This window comes from Triticum dicoccoides, chromosome 3A (assembly GCF_002162155.2).
Source record: "Triticum dicoccoides isolate Atlit2015 ecotype Zavitan chromosome 3A, WEW_v2.0, whole genome shotgun sequence".
Classification (NCBI taxonomy): domain Eukaryota; kingdom Viridiplantae; phylum Streptophyta; class Magnoliopsida; order Poales; family Poaceae; genus Triticum; species Triticum dicoccoides.
The window spans coordinates 165,602,241-165,615,964 of NC_041384.1; positions in this window are offsets into that span (position 1 = coordinate 165,602,241).

Sequence of the window (13,724 nt, forward strand, 5' to 3'; positions counted from 1 at the left end):
CCTCCTTGCCGCCCCTTGCCTGTACGCCGGCGCCCGAGCCGCTGCACCGACGCCAGCCACCACCACCACACTCCGGCGCCGCCCCGCGCCTTCCTCCTCCACGCTGGCGCTTTCCCCGGCGAGAAGTCCGGCCACCGGCGTTCCCCCGGCGATCATCGTTATCCGTGCATGAATAGTGGATCTCAGATCTAAAATCCGGACGGTTGACTTTCCTCCCAAAACCATATAGCACATCAAAATGTTCATCTCAGAGAGCACATCATTTCATCTCATTGCATCATTTTCATTTGAGTTCATATTGATGTCCAAAATGCTGTTGGAAGAGTGCTATTTGAGATAGTTGCCAGATCTGCTGCTCCAATTAGCTATTTGTCATTTTTGCCATGATTATTGTGTGCATTATATGCCCCTGAGCTCTACATATGTTTTGTTATATTTTTTTTTCATCTTTTCAGAGGTGCCATCCATGTATTTTTGTGATGTGTGTGGTGACTAGCACAAGCTTGCAAAGTGGTGCATTTGTTAATGCTGATTTCAGGGACTTAGCAATTCCACTAAGTCCTTGATCTGTTCTTATCAATATGCCATATGTTCATGTTGTTTCCTAGTGATCCGTGCCTCTTTTGAGGATGATCAGTAAGGATGATTTGTTAATCTTGTAGTGATCTATCCATCCATGTCTTTGTTTGCAATTATAGAGCACCCTAGCTTGAGTCAATCGAGCTCTACTTTTGTCATTTCGTTAATCTGGGCAGATTGTCTACTTGTTAGCGATTTTGCCGAGGATGTTGTAGTTGATCCGTGCATGCTATGTTATTGTTCTTGCCATGTCTAGCTTGTATTATGTGTATCCTTGATGGGTGTATTCTTAGATTGTCATGACATGCTCTGTAGTGAGTGCATCGAACTCGTAAACATGCCTACTTGATATCTGATTTGCATGCTCCAGTTTTTCACTAAGTCTGTGATCTGATTATGTTTTTTCCATGTTCACATGCTTGCAAATGTATTTTCTGATCCCTTTTGGCTCAAGGTCGCTAAGGGACTTTTGTTAAGCTCTTTGAGTAGCTCCATGCCATGCTTTACTTTGTCATGTTCAGGCTCTGTAGGATATAGTTTTCGTGCTCCAAAGTGTGCTACCTGTTCTGAAATTCCAGACAAGTGTTAATTTCACTAAGCCTGAGATCTGTTTACCAATTGCATTTTTGCCATGCTTGTTTGGACCTGTTAATGGATGAATTGGCTGTAGCTCAGTGTTCCTATTTTGTTAAGCATCATGCAAGGATCCCTGCCATGTATTTTGTTGCCATGTTTGGGTGCTGTAGCATGTTTGTCTTGTTGCATTTAGGTGGTCACTTGTTGTATATCGCAGACCGGTGCCATATTTGTTTTGCTCGCCATTTCCAAACTGTGTCTCCGATTCCGGCGTTCTTTATATCGTTTTCAAGCGAAATCATCTCACCTTTCCAGTGGCACACTTGGATTTCCAAGTTGAGGCCAGGGTCAATCATTCCTTGTCAAATCTTGCATATGCATCACATATCGCATCCCGCATAGCATACCATGTTTGCATCATGTTGTTTGAGCTTTGCACGTGGTTGATTGTGTTCTTGTTGCTTGTTTGTCTTGTTTGGGTAGAGCCGGGAGACGAGTTCGCTAACGAGGATCCCGTTGAGTTTGCTTTCGAGGATCTAGTCAACTCTGACAACTTTGCAGGCAAGATGATCATACCCTCAAAATCACTTATATCTTTGCTTTGCTAGATGCTCGCTCTTTTGCTATGCCTATGCTACAATGCATACCACTTGCTTATCATGCCTCCCAAATTGCCATGTCAAACCTCTAACCCACCATGTCCTAGCAAACCGTTGATTGGCTATGTTACCGCTTTGCTCAGCCCCTCTTATAGCGTTGCTAGTTGCAGGTGAAGATTGGAGACCGTTCCTTGTTGGAACATTATTTACTTGTTGGGATATCATTATATTATCTTGTTATCTTAATGCACCTATATACTTGGTAAAGGGTGGAAGGCTCGGCCTTTTTGCCTAGTGTTTTATTCCACTCTTGCCGCCCTAGTTTCCGTCATATCGGTGTTATGTTCCCGGATTTTTCGTTCCTTACGCGGTTGGGTAATAATGGGAACCCCTTGATAGTTCACCTTGAATAAAGCTTTTCCAGCAATGCCCAACCTTGGTTTTACCATTTTCCACCTAGCCCCTTTTTCCCTTGGGTTTCCGGAGCCCAAGGGTCATCTTATTTAAACCCCCCTGGGCCCGTGCTCCTTTGAGTGTTGGTCCAAACTAGAGTCTTGTGCAGCGCCCCCTCGGGGAAACTCGAGGTTTGGTTTTAGTTGTATGGAGAGCTCATCTGAGTGTGCCCTGAGAACGAGATATGTGCAACTCCTATCGGGATTTGTCGGCGCATTCGGGCGGTGTTGCTGGATTTGTTTTAACTTATTGAAATGTCTTGTAGAACCGGGATACCGAGTCTGATCGGAATGTCTCGGGGGAAGGTATATCCTTCGTTGACCATGAGAGCTTGTCATGGGCTAAGTTGGGACCCCCTGCAGGGATTTGAACTTTCGAAAGCCGTGCCCGCGGTTATGGGCAGATGGGAATTTGTTAATGTCCGGTTGTAGATAACTTAAACCTAAACTTAATTAAAATGAATCAACTATGTGAGTTACCGTGATGGTCTCTTCTTGGCGGAGTCCGGGAAGCGAACACGGTGTTGGAGTAGTGCTTGCCGCAGGTTGTTCTCTAGTTATTCGTTTGCGCTTTGCTTTCTCTTCTCGCTCTCTTTTGCGAACAGGTTAGCCACCATATATGCTAGTCGCTTGCTGCAGCTCCACATATTTTACCTTGCCTTACCTATAATCTTAAATAGTCTTGATTGCAAGGGTGTGAGACTGCTGAGTCCCTGTGGCTCACAGTTTACTTCCAAACCAGATGCAGGGCCAGACGACTCCGTTCCAGATGACGCGTTTGAGCTCAAGTGGGAGTTCGGCGAAGACTCACGCCGTTACTATGTATGTTTCCCTGATGATCAGTAGTGGTGCCCAGTTGGGGTGATCGGGACCGTGTCGCATGTTGGGTTGGTCTTTTATTTTGGCACCGTAGTCGGTCCATGAGTGATTGGATGATGTAATGCTATTTATGTACTTTGATTGACGTGGCGAGTGTAAGCCAACTATGTACCTTCCCCTTTTATTATTTATATTACATGGGATGTTGTGAAGATTGCCTAACTTGCGACATTGCTTTCAATGCGGTTATGCCTCTAAGTCGTGCCTCGACACGTAGGAGATATAGCCGCATCGAGGGTGTTACACTCACATTGATATCTATTGATGGGCATCTCCATAGCCCGTTGATATGCCTAGTTGATGTTAGACTATCTCCTTCGTTTTGTCTTCTCCACAACCACCATATTCTATTCCACCTATAGTGCTATCTCCATGGCTCACGCTCATGTATTGCGTGAAAGTTGAAAAGGTTTGAGAACACTAAAAGTATGAAACAATTTCTTGGCTTGTAATTGGGGTTGTGCATGATTTAAATACTTTGTGTGATGAAGATGGAGCATAGCTAGAATATATGATTTTGTAGGGATAGCTTTCTTTGGCCATCTTATTTTGAGAAGACATGACTGCTTTATTAGTATGCTTGAAGTATTATTGTTTTTATGTCAATATTAAACTTTTGTTTTGAATCTTGTGGATCTGAACATTCATGCCACAATAAATAAGATTACATTGATAAATATGTTAGGTAGCATTCCACATCAAAGATTCTGTTTTTATCATTTACCTACTCGAGGGCGAGCATGAATTAAGCTCGGGGATGCTTGATACGTCTCCAACGTATCTATAATTTTTGATTGTTCCATGCTATTATATTATCCATCTTGCATGTTTTATATGCATTTATATGCTATTCAATATTATTTTTGGGACTAACCTATTAACCTAGAGCCCAGTGCCAGTTTCTGTATTTTTCCTTGTTTTTGAGTTTTATAGAAAAAGAATATCAAACGGAGTCCAAACGAGCTGAAAATATACAGTGATTTTTTATGGACCAAAAGAAGCCCCCGAAGCAAAAGAGTTGGGCCAGAAGAGTCCCGAGTCAATGAAAATGGTAGAGGGCGCGATCACCCCCTAGGGCGCGCCCCCCTACCTTGTCGCTGCCTCAAGGACCCCCCTGATGTGAAACCGATGCCAAAAATTCCTATAAATCCAGAAACCCCCAGAAAGAAACCTAGATCGGGAGTTCCGCCGCCGCAAGCCTCTATGGCCATGAAAAACCAATCGGGAGGCCTTTCCGGCACCCTGCCAGAGGGTGAAACAATCACCGGTGGCCATCTTCATCATCCCGGCGGTCTCCATGACAAGGAGGGAGTAGTTCACTGTGATAGCTTCGCTTAATAGTGATGATAGACTACTCATATCAATAAGGAATTCCTTCTTTTCCGGGAGCTCATTCGGAAAGAACTCCAAAGTTAAGCGTGCTTAGCTTGGAGTAGTTTCAGGATGGGTGACCGACTGGGAAGTTGCTCCCGGGTGCACACGAGTGAGGACAAAGTGCGCGGAAAAGACTAGTATTGATATGTGGGGCTAGTCTAGATCCTGCCAGGAGTAACGACCACCGGCAGGTGTGTCTGGGGAGTTTCAAGTTGGTATCAGAGCCGATCCTCATGGTTACACAGATGTTTGCGGACAGGTACGCGGTCATGTTGTTCATGACATTTGTGACCCATCGTGGCACATGGCATAGCACATGTATCAGACTGGATGCACAGACGTATGTGCCAAGAGGGAACGTTCCTGTGGCCCGACGAGGACGTCCGTTCCTCTGTGTGAGGGTGTATGTGATAGCCTGGCTTAATAGGGATGATAGACTACTCATATCAATAAGGAATTCCTTCTTTCTGGGAGCCCATTCGGAAAGAACTCCAAAGTTAAGCGTGCTCAGCTTGGCGTAGTTTTAGGATAGGTGACCGACTGGGAAGTTGCTCCCGGGTGCGCACGAGTGAGGATAAAGTGTGTGGAAAAGACTAGTATTGATATGTGGGGCCATTCTAGATCCCGCCAGGAGTAACGACCACCAGCGGGTGTGTCTGGGGAGTTACATTCACCCTCAGGGCCGAAGGTATGTGCCAGTAGCTATATGTTTGATCTCTCTCCCTCTCCCTCTCTCTCTCGTGTTCTTGATTTGGCACGATCGTGATGTACCACGAGCTTTGCCACTACAGTTGAATCATATGGTGTTTCTCCCCCTCTACCGTCTTGTGATGAATTCAGTTTTGCTCTTTGAGGTTTCATTATGTTGGATTGAGTATTGCATTTGAGAAGACTTGATGTATGTCTTGGGATGGGATATCTGTGGTGAAAATGGGATGTTCTATTGATTCACTTGATGTATGTTTTGGTACTCAACTCGCGGACTCCTGAGGTGACATTGGGGTAATCTATGCATAGGGGTTGATGCACATTTTTGTCCTACGTTCTCCAATAGAAACTTTGGAGTGATTATTTGTTGCATGTTGAGGGATTGCCATATGGTTTAGTTATGTTATCATTGTTGAGAGAACTTGCACTAGTGAATGTATGAACCCTAGGCCTTATTTTCAAGTGTTGCAATACTGTTTTTGCTCACTTTTACCACTTGCTACCTTACAGTTTTTATATTTTTAAATTACAAAAACCTATATCTACCATCCATATTATGCTTGTATCACCATCTCTTCGCCGAACTAGTGCACCTATAGAATATACCATTGTATTGGGTGTGTTGGGGACACAAGAGACTCTTTGTTATTTGGTTGCAGGGTTGTTTCAGAGAGACCATCTTCATCCTATGGCTCCCACGGGTTGATAAACCTTAGGTCATCCACTTGACGGAAATTTGCTACTGTCCTACAAAACTCTGCGCTTGGAGGCCCAACACGAGTCTACAAGAAGAAGTTTGCGTAGTAGACATCATAAACACAGGATCCGGGCAACCCAACTATTGAACCAAGACATACACTACAAAGAAAAGACACATCCATGACATTTTGGGCTGAACAAATTTTTTATGTCATGCTTATGACACTTCTATGATGATAATTGTGACAAAACCCGGTATCATCATAGATGTAGTGGGCTCCTACTTCTATGACAAAAAATCATGATAGAAAATGGGACTTTCATCCTGGGCGGGCCGGAGACGCAGCTGCATGACATTCTTTGGGCCGTCCATGATGGGAAAAACTGTGGTAGAAGCGAGGGCGAGGAAAATTTTGGGGAGTTCCTGATTATGGTGGGTGTTCGGGGCCGAGCGATGCACGAAGGTTTGCGTGTTTCTCTCGTACACTACGTGCGTCTATGCGAGGCGCTGGGCTCTAACTGAACCCGAGCGATTGCACTACAGGCTATGCGTTACTGAACCCGAGCGATCGATCCATCTGGCCGTTAACTGAACCCGATAGAGCGATTCCTTCGCTACTGCTGCTAACTAAAGCCGATCGAACCTGCTGCCTCTTGATGAATAGTGAGTGTTGTGGGGGGTTGGATGATCATGACCCCTTGGTAGTAGCTAGAGGCCGTTGCCGCTGGATGAACATGACCCCGATCGAGCCGGTTAGGGGTGGATGAACAGGAGCCCGTGGAGGGTTGGTTGAACAGTAGCCGGTGGAGGGCTGGATGAACAGTAGCCCGTGAAGGGGTGGTTGAACAGTAGTCGGTGGAGGCTGGATGAATAGGAGCCCGTGGATGAACAGTAGCAGGTGGACGCAGGAGGGAGACGCCGTGGATGAACAGTCGTAGGTGGAGGCTGGAGGAGGTCGACGATGGATGAACAGTACCCTATGGAGGCTGGAGCGAGGCAGTAGACCGTGGATGAACAGTACTCCACTCCCCTCCCGATGAACATGACCCCCGTTTCGACTGTAGGAGGTAGAAGAGAAGTACGTTTCCTCTGTTTTGCGGTACGCCTCACCCCTCCCGATCAACAGGACCCCGTTTCGACCGTAGGAGGTCAAAGAGAAGTCTGTTTCCTCCATTTTGCGGTATGCTAGACCCCTCTCGGTGAATAGGATCCCGTTTCGACCATAGGCGGTCGAACACAAGGACGTTTCCTCCATTCTGCGGTATGCCAGGCCTCATTTCGGTTGTTTCGTCCAAGCCGGTTGGCTTCCGATGAACATGACACATTCCGTTGCCTCCCAATGAACACGACGCAGTTTCTCAATTCTGACCCAGCCGATTGGCTACCGATGAATAGGACACCGTTGCTGCTCTTCGCTGCCTCTCCATGTAGACTAGCCCTAGCCGTACGTATGCGCGACTAGGCCTGCGAGACCCCGCCCGTATGTACATATGTGGCCGTATTCACTTTCTTGCACCCTGGCTGTACATACGTGTACATGATATTGACGGGACTGCATGACATGCTACTCCCGCGCCTCTACTATGACACATGCCCTTCCTTACTCGGCCACGGTTCATCGCTGCAGCCTGCAGACAGACCGATCGACCAGTATGTACATACACGTTCGTGACCAAACAGACAACCCTATGTACGGTTCGACCGGGTGAGTCCCAGCTGTCAGGGAGGTAAGGCGGCACTTCCTTACATGCGAAGATATAGCTGGTGGGTCCTAGTTGTCAGGGGGAAATCATATTTTTTGCCTGTAATATGGACGCACTTCCTTGCGTGCGAATAACTAGCTGGTGGGTCCCAGTAGTCAGAGGGAAACATTTTTTTTTTGTGAAATTGGTGGCCTGTTTGGTGGGTCCCTGCTGTCAGGTGGAGGAATCATTATTTTGCGCGTAATAAGGAGGCACTTCCTTACTGTAGCCGTGGACCCAGCTGTCAGCCTCTTCACGTACGGTACTCTTCTGATGGAATTCGTTCCTTGACCACATTGACCACGCCGTGCCGAGAGCACCAAGGTGATGGACGATGGCGATGCCTAGGAATGGGATGACGCGGAGCCGGGGAAGAAACAACAGTGGATGCCCACACGGAGAGGAGTACTAAGGTTGACTGGTTCGGCTACGGTGTGAGGCTGCCGTCGCCGCAGAATAACAAGGGTTGTGGGTGAGTAGAGGGATGGCCTGGCCAGAGGTTGGACTAGGGTCTGGCGGTCAGGCCTGCACGGCAGTAGAGCCGCCCACGGGAGGCAGGAGTAGGCGGCATGACTGGCGCTAGTTTTGGCAGCTGGAGCAAGAATACCAAAGGTTGAAGAAGCACTACGGCTGTTGGATGGACATCGTACGGTCACTAGAGCTTGAATCGTTCATATTCACTAAGTTGACAAATCCCCCGTCCGCGTCAATTAGTAGGCCCACAAGTCAGCCTCCCACTATGGTGGGTACCAGCCAGCAGTGGGAGTATTCATTTTTGTGTGCGTAATAAGGAGACACTTCCTTGCGTGCGAAGATATAGCTGGTGGGTCCAAGCTGTCAGCGGGAGGAATGTTTGTTTCGCGAAATGCGGAAGCCCTTTCGGTGGGTCCCAGCTGTCAGGTGGAGGAATCATTATTTTGCACGTAATAAGGAGGCCCTTGCTTGTGTGGGTCCCTACTATCAACCTCTCCACTTACATTGCTTTTCCGATGGCTGTTGTTTGTTGAGCATGTTGACCACACCGCGCCGAGAGCACAAACGCGATGGACGAGGGTGAGGCCCAGGAAGGGAATGACCCAGAGCCGGTGAAGCCACAACAGCGGATGCCCACGCTGAGGGGAGTACGAGCGCTGACTGGTCGGCTGCGGGCTGAGGCTGATGTCGCCGGAAAATAACAGGATGTGCGGGTGGGTAGAGGGATGGCCTGGCGACAGAACAACCGAACACGGGAGGAGGGAGCAGGCCATCCTGCAGGTATTGGTTTGGGCGACTGGAGCAGGAAGATTAGAGGTTGAAGAAGCACGATGGCCGTTGGATGGACATCCAGCATTCACTGCTCTGTGTTGACTAAGTTGACAAAGCCTTGCGTACGCGTCAAAGTTTTTCTTAGGACAGCCTTGCGTACGCGTCAAAGTTTTTTTAGGAGAGCGTTATCGTCAACCTAGTTGGCCCATAAGTAAGCCTACAAATCTGTGGAAAATAGCATACAACCCATTAGCCATTATTTTCAATAATTTATAGCCCATTTGCTAATTCTTAAGGATAGTTTGAAGACCATATTCTTTTTATTAGCATTACAGACCATATTCTGGGCAATGCTAAAAAATCAACAAAAATTTGCATATTTCGGTGGGGTCCGAACTCTTATAATCACAAGATTTCGAGTCACGTTAAAAATATTTTTTTTAAAAAATTATATCAAAATAAAATTAAAAAATTCACCACAAAAAAATGAATGAAATTTAAAATCTAGACTAGCAAGGTGCCTGTGCGTTGGACGGAACATCAAGATGCATTTGTACGAGTAGTTTATCTTGTGGGAGAAAAGGATGAACGAGGGAAGGCCATATCTGCAAATGTGGAGAGGAGTGCGGGTAAATTGTCATAGTTTCCTTCCTATCCATTAGATATAGATCAGACGGCCTATATTGTAGGATGGCATGCACACCATCATCACCAACCCTGCTTTTTACAAGAGTAGAGAAATCCAGAAAAAACAATATTTGAATGTAATTGACGGTTGGCTTTGGTTTAAAAATTTATAGCCCATTTCTTACCACTTACATCCCTCCTCGTCTTGAAAGATTTGCAGCCCAGCAGGGCTGAGAAAAGCAAGTAGGCCTCGGTTGGGTATTCTCCAAAAAAAGAATTGGACTAGCCATTTTCAGAAAGAAAAAATATATCAAATGGGCTCGCATGTGCTTAAATAAAAGCATAAGCGTGGGCTAGACGGGCCACAACCCCCGCACAACACGCAGTTGAGCTCCGTCTCTAAAACTAAAAGATAACCGGGTGACCTACTGGGTCCCTGGTGTTATCCGCTCGTTGTGTAATTTTCTCATTTATTGACTACATTGACAACAGTGTGGGACCTAGTTGTCAAACAATTAGGAGGAAGTATTTTTTTTGGCTTATAATAATGAGGCACATGCTTGTGTAATGCAATGACCCTGGTGGGTCCCTACTGTCAGCCTCTCCCCATATAATCATCTCCTAATTCCTCTCAGTTGTTGACCATATTCACAACGCCAGACGGCGGCAGGCACAGCGAGCGAATCAAGGAGGAGAACGACGGCGAGGCCTCGGACGGGAATGGACAGGAGCCGTGGAAGATGCGGCAGTGTAGTGGCAGGCAGAGGGGAGTACGAGGGCAACGACATGTAACTCAAGCTTACAAACTCTACAAAAAGCCCAAGGATTAATTGTTCATCAAATTTAGACAAAACCCAGATTGAACATGGCAATAACATCTAACCCAACCATTCTTTTTCGCAGTCACAAACAAATGGATCAGTCCGATCCATAAAATCAACATCCTCTGCAAAAAAATTATTGGAGGATGACTACAAATTGTTGTAAATAGAAGCCGAGCACGTTCAGAAGCCCATTTGTCCACCAAAAACTTCTTTTTTTGTTGTTCAACATGTCCATCCGTGATAAATCTCTTGTTGTAAAACTTACGCCTCATGGACAATAGTAGCCTCACATTCAACAGGAAGAATGAGACAAAGCTTCTGCTTGCCTGGTTGGATGCATATCCATCCATCATTATTGTCCTCAAACGAATGTCATGAGGACTGAGAAAATCCTGGTGCTTATTATGCCACCAATTGGTTATATGTTTTCTCCATGTGTTAGCATTGCCTAAGTAGACATTAAGATTGAAAACAGTTAAGGTCTAAAAAAAGAATATGTCGAAAGAGCAACAGCTGAACGATTAATTCTAGTACAATAGATATGGGCTTTCAATGTGCATGAAATCATCACCTTTATATATAAAGTCTCCAGAGATCGAAAGCATCGCATCAAGCCAATAATTATGTTCAGATCAAAACTAAACATTCTGATATATAAGATCTTGACAAAATGCAGCAACATTGATAGGCTATCCATGGACGAACTTAGATATAACATAATATTCGTACCCAAAGTGTACTCCAAGATGGTATAAAACTTATGCGCACAAATAAAAAATGCAGCTTATGATTACAAATGTGTAGATGATAATATACAATACATGAAAAAGCGAGGAGCCATACACCAACTTGTTGTGATCATTAAACGGATCACTAATTACACCCAAGGTCTCCAATTTGGGTGCAGAGACGACATTTATTTGTGAAGGTTTATAACAATCATCAAGGAGCAACCTTTGAAGTGAAGGGGCATCTTCGATGATGAGCTGTTGTCCTCCAAAAAAATTCCAATGCTTTTAAGGTGAGGCAACTTTATTGGGAGACAACTGATAGCGATTTCTATTCCCAAAACAATCAGCAAGCGCTCCAGGGCGGGGCAACTGGAGTGGATGATGCTGTGGAGTGAGACCTCCGACAGATAAACCACCACAAGTGAAATTTTTTGTAGCAGTGGGAGTCGAAGCATTTGTACCATATCATATGGTAGATGGCACCAGGCGAAGCTAGCAGTGTGGAGAGAGGAGGAAAACCACGAGATGGACAACGGTGCCGTGGGCACAAATTCTTGGTGTTCGGTTCATGGTATGAAACTTTTGTGGTAATGGTAGAACTCAAACTGCTGGAGTTTTTCAAATTTAGGGGATGTCAGCCAAGCATCCACCGTGCAGGGTATGGATAGAAGGTAGTATGTTGAGATGCAGAGGCGCTGAGCGGGGCCCTGCTGGTGAGAGGAGATGATGGCTCTGAGGAGATCAAATTCCGGAAGGACAGATATCTGACGACAATCAAGATTGCGGGGCGCGGTGCGCCATAGAGGGCGCCACCGAGTTAAGAGGACTTGTGTGCGGCAGCAATCCTCGGTGGGGAGAAGCGAGATGATCTCCCCAAGGATGTCATCCGGGAGATTAATGATGCGGTCCACCGGAGATTCTACGGGTTCCTAAGATCTGGGGGGCTCGCCGCTTCTCCCCGCGATGTCGGGTGCGGTATCTACAACCGACGTCGCTGCTGGCGGGAACCTCATCTTCTTGGCGCTGGGGCCAGCCAACTCAATTTTCCTTGCGGGCGTCGCGCTGAGCTCACAGGTTTGAGCAGAGTAGCCAGACACGAGCCTAGTAGCACTGCGAGTGGGGAAGAAAGAGGGCTGGGGTTTTCTGTAGGAGTCGAAGAAGAGGAGCAGGCGTTTTCTATACAAGTGAGGAAGAAAGGTGAGCGGGCCTTTTCTGTACGAGTGAGGAAGATGGGGAGCGGGGGGAATTGGGGGGCGATGGAAGCAGGAGAGTCTAGCGAGCTGCAGTATAAGTGGAAGTGAGGAGGAAGGAGGGTTTTTCTGGGATCGCCCCTCTTCAAGAAATATGGGCTTCTCCTCACAAAAAACAAAAACAAATGGGCTTTAAGATGGATAGGATTTGTATCGGCCCAGTCAGCTGCCCATATTTCGTACTAGAGGGCCTTAACACTAGAGGCAGCCCATTAGAGACACTTTCTAGCTTTGCAGCTTATTGTCCATTCGAAACAAAATAAGAGACGCCTCTAGGTTAATTATGGCTCCTCATTGGTCAACGTACCAATAAGCTTATTTCATCTTGCGTTGGTCATTCTGCCTACTAAAATTGAGTAGTTAAGAAGGTAGCAATACCTGGAGCACCGTGAGGTCAGCTGACAGCAGGTTCCACTAAAATTGATGTTTGTGCTTCCGTTTGCACAAATAGACACCATATGGAGATAGACAACCCTGTTTGCATAAATATGTAACAGGGTTATTTAAGCAATGTCACTTTTTGCTGCGGCATATGATTAACAGCAACATCTTATATGTTATCAATGGAATTATAGTGACAATATGAAAAAGTGCCATTATCTAAGAAGTGCCATCACATCAAATCAACATTGGCACTAGATTAACGGGGGATTACATTAACATGCATAACAATTGCATTATGACTATGTGATAACGAGGGCATGTGCGGTTCAAGGGGTTTTAATGGGGATTAACAGGGATTGTGGGGGATTAAATCATGTACAAGCCAAATCCCCCTCCGTTCCTCTCCAAACCCTTTGGGAGGAGGTTGAACCGAACAAGGCCTAAGACTAACCACAGTGGGAGTAACTTAATTCCATATGGTATCATAATATGATACTCAACCCTCTCTTTCTTCATTTAATTATATCCCACCTCATCAAATTTGCCTACTAGTTCGCATGCATGATACTACTTATGATACTCCCATTACATCTAGCCTGGTAGAATTAATATAACTAATCTAAATGGTCGCCGCCTGATCTCTTTGTCCACCTCCAGCATCCGGCTAAAGAAGAATTGTGCAAGACACCGACAGTATTCGCCGACGTCGCCTCGGTGGTGGCCTTCATGGGATACAATCGGTGGCGGCCTCCTGCGTTCTACTTCTCCTTGAGGATGGCGGCGGGCGGGGACGTGCGTCACCTCGTCGACATCCGCGTAGCCGCGTCACCTCGTCGACATCCGCGACGGCTTCTTTCTCTGCCTACATGGCGCGGCTACGTGCGCGTCAACGACGGGTGGCGCAGTCGCAGACACTGGAGGCGATGTATGACACGGCGGCGTCGATGGCAGTGACGATGCCTGTGCCGCCGTGCTCCCCGACAAGACGACATGGAGCAAGTTGGCACTCTTCCTCAAGCTGTATTGGAGTAGCCAGCTACGGAACCACACGCTT